This window comes from Elephantulus edwardii, unplaced genomic scaffold (genome assembly GCF_000299155.1).
Source record: "Elephantulus edwardii isolate Elephantulus edwardi_28Jun2011 unplaced genomic scaffold, EleEdw1.0 scaffold00025, whole genome shotgun sequence".
In the NCBI taxonomy this organism is placed as follows: Eukaryota; Metazoa; Chordata; class Mammalia; order Macroscelidea; family Macroscelididae; genus Elephantulus; species Elephantulus edwardii.
Genome location: NW_006399775.1, coordinates 7,150,546 through 7,162,182, shown reverse-complemented (window position 1 = coordinate 7,162,182; position 11,637 = coordinate 7,150,546). Strand labels below are relative to the sequence as shown.

General features: G+C 37.9%; 1 pseudogene; it reads right to left on the bottom strand.

The window, feature by feature from the left end:
• Nucleotides 1–425: 425 nt before the first annotated feature.
• The window catches only part of LOC102851065, a 95,725-nt pseudogene continuing 84,513 nt past the window's right edge, over nt 426–11,637 (bottom strand).

The window sequence follows — 11,637 nt, the reverse complement described above, 5'->3', positions numbered from 1 at the left end:
TTTTATTTTAGGTGTAGCCAATTGGCTTTTATTTATAGGAAAAGGGAGCTCTTGGAAACTTCCTCTGTAGAAGACACACCCACACATATCAGTGCTGAAGAGCATGTGCACAGCCCATGGAGCCCCGTGACAGCCTGCTCAGGACAGGCTTGCCAAGTCATAACAGTCATCTAAAGAGTTGTCATCAGAAGGAGTCTAGACAGACAGTCTCATCTTTATTTTAAGATAAAAATGAGACATGCTTCTGTTGTTAAAGGTGTTCAGAGTTAGCTGTCAACATCTGACATCAGTATTATATATGCACTCGATCTAAAATGGGAAACAAGCACACTGACAATCTGAGGTCTTAAGACGAACTCTTAGCTCTTTGGCCAATTGAGCCTATAAGGTATTTTTTCTATATCTCAACAACTTCAATAGGCACATTACACTCGTCTGAGGAAGTCCAAATATTTCAGAATTACAGGAATGGCCAGGATGGTTTTGTCTTCTTCAGCATCCTGCAGAGGGCTCTTTCCAAACTCCTCCTTCAGCCACTGCCGATAATAGTGGACTTCATGCTTCTCGAACTCCTGGAACTGTCTCTGGAAGCCAAGATTGATTGGGGTGGTGTAGGACTGACAAGCACGCACCATGTGTAGGGTGTCTTCCCAGCCTAAGAAAGTGGTGATCATGATGTATGCAGCCACCAGGGTCACACTCCTCGAGACACCAGCCAGGTCGTGCACCAGACAGCCCTCGCCTTTCAGCTGGCACTCGTGGATGAACTTAATGCTTTCCTTAAAATGTCCTTACAGGTTTGGAGAAAGTGAATCTGCCCCTGGAATGCACAGGTATTTAACACCCTCCAGCATAGTTTCGGCCCTGTCATGGACTGACAGGATGCGAGTCACGTTATTCTTACTCAGTTGCTCTGCTTCCCCGGCATCTTTAAAGTTGCCAGATGTAGAGGCCAGGCAGGATCTTGTTCATCCCATTACACTCCGTGCCACCATACAGTGACCACCAGCTGCTCAGCCTGCAGTGTCCACAATGATCCCCTCACTCAGTGCTTCTAAGCTGAAAGAACTGATGAGCAACGACAAACCTCAATTTCCAAATAAAAAATATTTAATTATTTGCAAGCACCAAAAGAATATGGAAGAAATAAACAACCATTGTATCAAAAAGCCAGGTTATGGTGAGCATAGTTTGATCATGATTGATTTTATAAAATACAATGTAGGGAATGACTGAATGAAACACAATGTCAATGAAGGAAAGTGTGAAACATACACAAAAAAGTTACTTATATTAATAAATATTTGGCTTATAATTGTCATTTTAAATTAACAAAAGTTTATAATTGGAGAAAAAAAAAGAGGCTGAGACAGAATTATTTCAGGAAGTAACATATGACCAAGAACCAATGCTAATGAAGGATTAAGTTCAAGGCCTTTGAAAAAAAAAATAAGACCCCACAATTGATGGAATACCACTTTACATATTCCAACTAACAGATACAGCCCTCAGTGAGCTCACCAGGCTGTGCCTAGAAAGCATGAAGATAGCTGCCTGGTCCACAAGTGCTTTAGGTCCTCCTCAGTTTCAGCAAGCAGGGTTGTGTCATCTGCATAACGCAGACTGTTGGTGAGTCTACCTCCAACCATCTTGATGCCACACTTCTCTTCATAGAGCCCAGCCTTCTAGATAATCTGTTCCACATATGATTGAGAAGATATGGAGACAGGACACATCCCTGACACATCCATCCCAGTTTTGAACCATGCAGTGTTTCCTTGCTCTGTTCGGATGACTGCTTCTTAGTCTAGTTAAAAAAGTTTCACATAAGTACAATCAAGTGTTCTGGGTTTCCCATTTTTCTCAGAGTCATCCACAGTTTATTGTGGTCCACAGTTAAATGCTTTTGCTTAGTCTTTGAAACATAGATAGACATTCCTCTGGTACTCTCTGTTTCCAGCCAAGATCCATCTAACATTCACAATAATTTCTCTAGTGCCACAGCCTCCTCTAAATCCAGCCTGCACTTCAGGCAGTTCTCTGTTGACATTCTGTTCAAGTCGTTTTTGGATAATCTTTAGCAGAATCTTGCTTGCATGTGATATCAATAATACTGTTCAATCATTTCCACACACAACAACAAAATTAACATATGTTTTAAAAAGAACATTCCTAGTATTTTAGGAATCTTTTCTCTGTTCCAGCACTACCTTGGACTGCTGCAATGATTTGAGATACTTATCTTTTATTCTTTGTTCATACAACAGAAGGGGGTTTTATTAGATTTATTAAAATGTTATTGGAACTTTACATCAGAACTACATAGTTTCCCTTCTTTCCCAGCCTATGTCCACTTTTGCCTTGAGAATAAGAGTTTGTGATATATCAGTTACATGGGAAAATATGGTATTTTTAGCTCCATATCAGACTGTTGTTCTCATGTGCCATGGAGTCGCTTGAGACTCATAGTGAATTTATGCAGAAAAGATCTGAACCCTGCTCTATCCTGACTCACACTTATTGTCTCTGACACACCTACCCTCATTACTTTAGTCACTGAATTAATCGATCTCATCAAGGGTCTTCCTCTCTTGTGCTGTCCCTCCACCCTTCCAAGCATGATGTCCCTCTCCAAAAACTGGTCCTTCTTTGCAACATGCCCAAAGTATGTCAGATGAAGCTTCAGAATCCTTGCCTCCAAGGAGCAAACTTGTTTCACCCTCTCTAGGATGAACCTGTTTGTTCTGTTCATCCATGGTATAGTCAATACTCCTCTCCTGCACCACAGCTCAAAAGGATCAATTTTTCTTCTGTAATTCTTAGTCATTGACCAGCTCTTTGATGCATAACAAGTAATTGTGAAGATCATGGCCTGGATCGGGTGAACCTTAGTCTCCAGACTGATATCATTGCTCTTCAGTACTCTGACAAAATTCCTGACAGCAGACTTTCCCATTGTAATTCATCTTTTGATTTCCTGGGTGCTGGGTACCAAGAATGTTGATTGTAGAGCCAAGCAAACTGAAGCTGATAATATTCTCAATCTCTCACCATCTCTCATGATGCTGCTGATTGGCCCAGTGGTGACAATCTTTGTTTTCTTGATCTTGAACTTCAATGCATATTTAAGGTTACAGTCCTTGACCTTCTGCAACAAGTTCTTCAGGTCCTTCTCAGTTTCAGCAAACAAGGTTGTGTCATCTTCTTAGTGCAGGTTTTTGATGAGTCTTCCTCTAATCCCGATACCACATTCTTCCTCATAGAAACCATCCTCCCAGCTGATATGTTCTGTAGATAGAACAAAAAGTTGTGGGATATAGGACATATCTCTAGCTTAAAGCCTTCCCAACTTTGAACCCTGCAGTGTTTCCTTTCTCTGTTCTGAAGAATGCCTCCTTGTCCAAGTATAGGTTTTGCATAAACACAATCAAGTGCTCTGGGATTCCCACTCTTCTCAGAGTCAGCCACAGTTTGTTGTGATCCACACAGTCAAATACCTTTGCATAATCAATAAAATACAGATAGACATTCCTCTGGTACTCTGCTTCCAACCAAGGTCCATCTAAAATTAGATCTATCATACTGTAGGAAGTGCTTATGTGTTGTTTTATCTACTCCCCTTGTTGATCTGTACTTTTTTAAAGTGAAGACATTTTGATTTAGATTGCTCTATGTTAAATTCTCACTACTTGGACAAGATCATGATATGTGGAAAAAAGATTAAAGACTATCAATGACTTCATCTTACTTGAGTCCACAATGAATTCCCTTGATACCAGCAGTGGGAGATCAGGAGATATAATGTGAAAGTCTGCAGTCAGGACCTCTCAAAATTATTGAATACCAATGATGTTAGCTTGAGGATTATGGTGCACCTCTTCAAGGCCATGGTCTTTTCAGTGACTTGTTAGGCATCTGAGAAATGGACAATAACTACTAAAGAAGAATTGATAGCTTTGAGCTCTGGTGTAGAGTACTGACTGCCCTATAGACTGCCAAAAGAACAAATAGATATGTCTCAGAGAAGGTGCAGCCAGCATGCTTCTTGAAAGCAAACATTACAAAGCCTTGTCTCAAATATGCTGGAAATATTGCAATGAGAGAGACATCGTGTTTGGAAAGATAGTGGGTTGGCAAAAAAGAAAAAGAGAAAAAGAAGGCTCTCAATTGGATAGATTACTCAGTAGCTGCAGCTATGGGCTCAAGTGTGTCAGAGATGTTGAGGATGGTACAAAATAGGTCACAGTGCAGATCTGTTGAGCATGGGGTCTCTGTGTGTCATACTTAATTCAACAGCACTTAACAACAACAAAGTTAGCTAAGTCAGGGAATTTGCTTAAAATGTAGAAACAAATTCTAGTGCTTTTTAATGTAATGGATTTAGCAAATAGAATTTTGTCATGACAATAAATAATACATTTTTTCTTAAATGTCTTTTTTCAGAGTTTGGGTTATTTATCACTTACAACTACTTACTTACTAAATAACCAATATTAAAGGACAAATCTATTCTTAATGTGCTTTCATATTCTTTTGTTTCATCTTCATCAACTTCCAAGTACCATTTTGAAATACATTTAGCCCAGAGTTATTGAGTGTGATATTTCTCTTCTAAACAAGACAAAACATTGTCAATGTTATTGTTACTAGTTTTTCAATTGACTCTGACTCATGGTAATGCTATATGTGTAGAATAAAATAGATCTGCTCCGTAAAGTTTTCAAGGGTATGACATTTTAAAAGCAGACAGACAGTTCTCTCTGTGGAGTGCCTCTGTGTGGGTTCAAATGACTATTAGGGGAGTATTAACTATATATGACACCTAGAAACTTTATACATCCAATTTCCTGTTATTTTCTGTCAAGTCGGAACTGACTCCTCACTTACTATCCAGTGGGTTTTCAGAGGAAGTACATTGTAAAGGAGATCCATCAACCTTTTCCAGCAGAACAGCTGGTGGATTCTAAACAAGTGCCTTTGGGTTGCAACCCAACTCTTTAATTTGCTTATGCCTATGCAGAAAACACTATCATTGGAATTGCCTTTTGCCTTAAAAAAGAAAAAAAGAACAGAAAGAACATTAGACAGACTAAAACAAATGTTTTAAGATATTAGAAATAGTCATCCTGGTACTGTAATTCCTGAAAGGAAATACATAGGTGGACTCTCTTAATATAATAGTTTATATCCTGGAGCAAGCTTCCAGGCTGCCGATCAGAGGAAAAAAATGTAAAAGCACAGGCAAAGGTAAAGCAAAGAAAATACAAAAACCAACAGTATTGTGAAGTTGAAGAGATACAGTTGAAAGTGCAGAGATTGAGTTTTGAATAATATATAAAGTGATATGTATGAGAGGCTGGCATGGACAGCAATCTTCAGAGTTATACAGAGATGGCCTCTTGAGTCTGTGACTAAGTACTGCTCAGAGTGTGTGTTGGGTGAAAATTCAAAAGAACGGTGATAGAGTCATCAGAAAACTAGAAGCAAAAATTCTGAAAGCTCACACAGGGTTGAGATGATTTCTTTTTCCATAAGAAAAGGTAGGTCACAACACACAGGATATTGTATAATATTTTCAGAAGTATTATAGAGAAACAACAACAACAATATATATACAACAACAATTACAGAGAAGGCAATAAATTGTTTTTGTTAGGTGCTATAATGTCAAGCCCTGACTCACATCAACTCTATGCACAAGAGAATAAAAAATCTACTTGGTCCTATGCTGTTGTCATGGTTGGCTGTCAATTGAACCATTGTGATCTCCAGGACTTGCATTAACAGATTTTTGGAAGCAGACTGTAAGGCTTTTATAGTCTATTTTAGTTTGAAGTTTTACGGAAAACTCTTCAGCATCATAGCAACATTAAAGCCCCCACAGGCAGTGATTGGTGGCTAGAACCATCCTTTAAAAACTCAGAAGCAATGCTTGAAAGAACGTTACTATCCACAAATGACTTGACTGTGAGCCTGAACAAAATTCATGAGTCTTGCTGGAATAAAATATAATCCAATTGTCTCAGTGAAATCAGCTTCACAATATCCATTATGCCATAGAAATGTCAATGTATTCTGAAAAAGTAGAAAAATGACATAGAAGCAAAACCAATCAAATAAGAACACCCACCTCAATAAAAAAATCAGACTCAGAAATGACAAAGATGCTGGAATTAAAATGCATACATTTTGGACCAGCTATTGCTATGAGTATCAGTCTACTCAATAGCACATAGCAACAACTATAACATCATAAATTATTAAAAAACGAACTTGATGTTATTGTGATTGTGAATAATGCTGCTATTGACATTGGCGTATGAATCTTTTTTTGTGTCTCTGCTTATATATTCCTAGCAGTGTAATTAATAGCTGGGTACTATGGAAGTTTTATGTTCAGCTTTTTGAGGAAATGCCAAACTGCCTTCCAGAATGGTTGTACCATTTTACAAACCCACCAACATTGCATGAGAGTTCTAGTTGCTCCTCATCCTCTCCAATATTTATTGCTTGCTGTCCTCTTAAACTTTTCCACTGCTATTGGGGTAAGATGGTATCTCGTTGTGGTTTTGATTTTCATCTTTTATTACCAGTGATTATCTGCATTTCTGTATGTGTCTGTTGGCCAACTGAATGTCCATGAACAATGAATGGATGGATAAATTGTGCTACATTCACACAATAGAATACTATGAAGCACTCATAGGCAATGATTTTGAATAATACTATAGAACAGCAGAGAGACTGGAGAACATTATGCTGAGTGAACTAACTCAGTCTCATAGGGACAAATATTAATAAGACAATTATTGTAAAAAGAAAAGAAAAAGATAACTAGTAAGATGTGTATAGAAGTCCAAGTGGGAAGGGGAGAGTGCAGAGAGGCTGGGAGCGGGAAGGTAGAAGACCATGAATTTGTAGAGTTTGGTTGGTAGAAAGAGGGAATTAAGGGAATATCCTAATAGATGATAGTTCAATTATACAGGCTTAGTTCAACACCTGTATTAGAATAGAAAATTTTTCAATGGGAACTGGTTTTACAAGATGCAATATATGGGAAAGATTATATGAAATACAATGTGAATGAAGAAATGTGTGAATCACAATGTGTATGAATTTTATATGCAAATCAACATAAAATATTCTTCAGGACCTAAAGCAAAACCAAAACAAACAGAAAAACAAGTAGCATTAGGAAGAGCAAAATGGAAGTGGCTGTGCATCATATATTGTGTAAGATATAAGCACAGATTAAGCATTGTAAAAGATCAGTAAATTTGAAACTAAGTAATAAAAATTACATAATATTAAATGCTAAAAAAATGTTAGATCTTAGTGTTAATTGTCATGATATTATGATAGTGTGTGAAGGGATCAGACTGCTAAACAGAAGTTGAATGGTTCAAATCCAAATACACCAACTGTTGCAGTGAATAGAACATACTAGTAATGATGCCCTTTGGCATCTATGGTGAGAAACTGAACAAAAATAGGACTTTTTGTGTGTTATTCTCTAATTTCTGATGTACAACTTAGACCTTCTGTGCCAGTATGTTATATGACTGGCTATCTTGAAAAAAGAACTATGGAAAGACTACTTTTTAAAAAATATAATAAATAAATAAATACATGCATAAATAAAATGATGTTCATATAAGATTTACATATACTGTATTTCATACTATCATTCATTTATATTGTGCTTTGTCCTATCACTTCCATTCTTGAAAAACCTATCACCATTCAACTAAGCCCACCATTACTTAGCCTTTTCAGATCCCCATCAGATCTTCCCATTTCCTTTATCCCCTCCCTTTACCCACCAAATTGTGCAATGCCATGAATTCTCCCTAACCATTTTCATGCCTCTGCTCCCACTCCTTTCCTCTTTGGACCCCCTCTACATGATTTACTAGTTACCCATTTATTTTTACAATAATGATCTTATGCAGTATTTGCCCTTGAGACTTAGTTCATTTAGCATAGCTCTGTCCAATTTCTCCTCAAAAAGCTGGACATAGAAACTTCATATGACTCTGCTATTATTTCACTGCTAGGAATATATCCCAAGGAAATTAGAACAGAGACATAAATGGAGATTTGGACACCAATGTTCATAGCAGTGTTATTCACAATTGCAAGAACATGGAAACAATCCAAATGTTCAGTCACAATGGATTGGATTGAAAATTGTGGTACATTCACTCAAAAAAATATTATGCAGCACTCAGAGCAATGATTTTGAAAATTAATACATAACTTAGAAAGATGACTTTTGAATTGTGGTGGTGAAGAGTGCTGAACATTCCTTGGACTACCAAAAGTACAAAAACATATGCATTTTAAAAAGTCAGAGAATCTTTCTTTTCTTGATATTGAGTCTCAATCCATACTGAAAACTGCAGTCTCTGACCTTCCACAGCAAGTGCTTTAGGTCCTCCTCAGTTTCAGCAAGCAGGGTTTTGTCATCTGCATAATGCAGATGGTTGATGATTCTTCCTCCAATCCTGATGCCACACTTCTCTTCATAGAGCCTAGCCTCTTGAATAATATGTTCTGCATACAGATTGAAAACGTATGGAGACAGGATACAGCCCTAGCATACACCTTTTCCAATTTTGAACCATGCAGTGTTTCCTTGCTCTGTTCTGACGACTGATTCCTGGTCCAAGTAAAGGTTTCACATTAGCATGATCAAATGTTCTGGGATTCCCATTCTTCTCATAGTCAACCATAGTTTGTTGTGATCCACACAGTCAAACACCTTTTAATAATCAATTAAACACATATGGCATTCCTCTGATACTCCTTGCTTTCAGTCAAGATCCATCCAACTTTAGCTACAATATCCCTGGTACCACAGCTCCTTCTAAACCCAGCCTGCACTTCTGGCAGTTTTCTGTTGATGCGCTATTCCAGTAGTTTTTGGATAATCTTCAGCAGAATCTTGCTTGCATGTGATATCAGTGATATTGTTCAATAATTTCCACATTCTATTGGATCACCTTTCTTTGGGATAGGGACAAATATTGATCTCTTCCAGTCTGTTGGCAAAGCGGTTGTCCTCTAGATTTCTTGACACAACTTGGTGAGTATATTTAGGGCAGCATCTGTTAGTTGAAATACAATAATTGGTATACCATCAAATCCTGGGGCCTTATTTTTTTCCAGTACCTTCCAAGCATCTTGAATGTCTTCCTAGATCACCATGAGATCTTGCTCATATGTTGTTTCATGAAATTTTTTCGTGTCTGACAATTCCTTTCTGTACAATGACTCTATACTCTTTCCATCTTCTTATAATTCTTCCTTGATCATTTCCTATTCTGTCCTAAGCATCCTTAAGTATAGCAACTCGAGGTTTGTATTTGTTCTTAAGTTCTTTGAGCTTAAGAAATGTTGAACGAGTGTGGCCCTTTTCATTTTCTGACTCCAGCTCCTTGCACTTTTCATTGTAATGTTTTGCTTTGTCTTCCCGCACTGCCTTTTGAAATCTGTTCAGCTCTTTAATATTTTGAATTCTTCCCTCTGCTTTGGCTTCTTGGAACTCTCGTGCAATATTCAGAGTCTCTTCTGACCATCCAATTTTGGTCTTTGCTTCCTCCTCTGTGATAATTAAACATTACTAAAATGCTGTCATAATCAAGATAATACCACCTTTTAATAAAAGTAAAAAAAAAAATTAACATTTTTTTTTTCCATCAAATTGAAACCAACCCATAGCTGACCCTTCAGCGGGTTTTCAGAGGCTGTTAATTGCATGGTAAAAGAATGTGCATGCTACTTCCGGAGTTGCTGGTGGACTTGAACCTTAAGCATTCAGGATATCAGCACAGCTTCTTACTACTAGGCAACTATTGACCCTGTTTATGGCACTGATGTTGTTATTGATTGCCATCAAGTCGAACGTGGCTCATAGCAACCCTATGAACAAAAAGTCTGAAGTCTTTCTAGATCTATCGTTATTTATCAAAGTTTATAGAGTTTCCAAAGGTATGTTGTTTAGGAAGTGATTGCCACTCCTTTTTCCAAGTATCTATTATTTTATTATATTTAGAGAGATAATAGAATATAAACAAACATATGTATATGGATATATTAAATTGATTTATACAGTAAATGTCAAATATTTCATGAGTTCATCTTTTTATCTAGGAATCCAGAATTAAAACGATAAAATTAGAAAATGTCAGCAAATTAAAAAGATGTATTGTGGGGGTAAAGTCTGGGATTAGACACTTCTCTAAAGTGCTAAAAAACAACGATATCAGTCTGGAGACTAAAGTGTGCCTGATACATGTTATGGTCTTTTTTTAAAATTTTTTTTATTATTAATTTGTGTGTGTGTGCCATCAAATCAGATCTGACAGGTACAGGAGGAGATTGCCCCTCCTTCAGCAGAGAGCATCTGGTGGATTTGAACCATGCACCTCTGGGATTGCAGTGCAGCTTCTTGCCACTAGGCCACCAGAGCTCCCTACATGTTATGGTCTTTGTAATCACTTGCTGTGCATCAGAGAGCTTCATAATGACTAGGGATGGTAGAAGGAGAATTGATGCATTTGCGCTGTGGTTTTGGAGACGAGTATTGAATATATCACGGACAGCTAAGAAAATGAACTAATTTGTCCTGGAGAGGGAGAAGACAGACTGTTACTTGGAGGCAAGGATTCTGAAGCTTCATCTAACATACTTTGGACATGTTGCAAGGAAGGACCAGTCCTTGGAGAGGGAAGTCATGCTTGGGAAGGCAGAGGGACAGCACAGGAAAGGAAGACCCTCGATGAGATGGATTGGTTCAGTAGGGTAGGTGTGTCAGAGACAGTGAGATTTGCACAGAATAGAGCAGGATTTAGGGCTGTTACACATAGGGTGCCTATGAGTCACAGGCGACTCGATGGCACATAACAACAACAACAATTTAACCTTGAGGTTAAGAAGGCGGTATTAGATTAGAGTGGACTAAATGGTGATCCAAAAGATTTGTCCATTTCCTATTCACTCAGACCAACGTATGTTACCTTGGATAATAAAATAATTAATAGTAGATTATATGGCAGAGTAAATTACTAAGTTAAAGATCCTGACAGATTTATCCCAGCCCCAAATTTGGTGCTGACATCCCTATAAGCCAGAGCAGAATAAATTTCAAAACAGACATAGGTAATGTACAGTACAAGGTAATATGAACATGAAGACCAACAGACGAGTGATTTGTCTACAAGTCAAAGAATGTCTACAGCCACTATGGGGTGAAAGAGGTAAGAAACATATTCCCCACTACAACTTTTTGAGGGATGCAGTCAGCCAGTACCTTGGTTTCAGATTCTTTGCCTCTATAATGTTGATAATAAATTTACCTTCGGACCCAGTTCGTGGGGATTTGTTACAGTAGCACTAAAAGCATCTAACAACGATATGTTATAAAAAGCATGAACTTAAAAAAAATAATATTAACACATTCAGTTGTTGTTGTTGTTATGTGCCGTCGAGTCGCCTGCCTCATAGCGACCCTATGTACAACAGCCCTAAACTCCGCTATGTCCTGTGCCAATCGCACTGTCGCTGACACTCCCATCCCAATTATCCCAGTCACTGAATCAATCCACCTCATAGAGGGTCTTCCCCTCCTGCGCT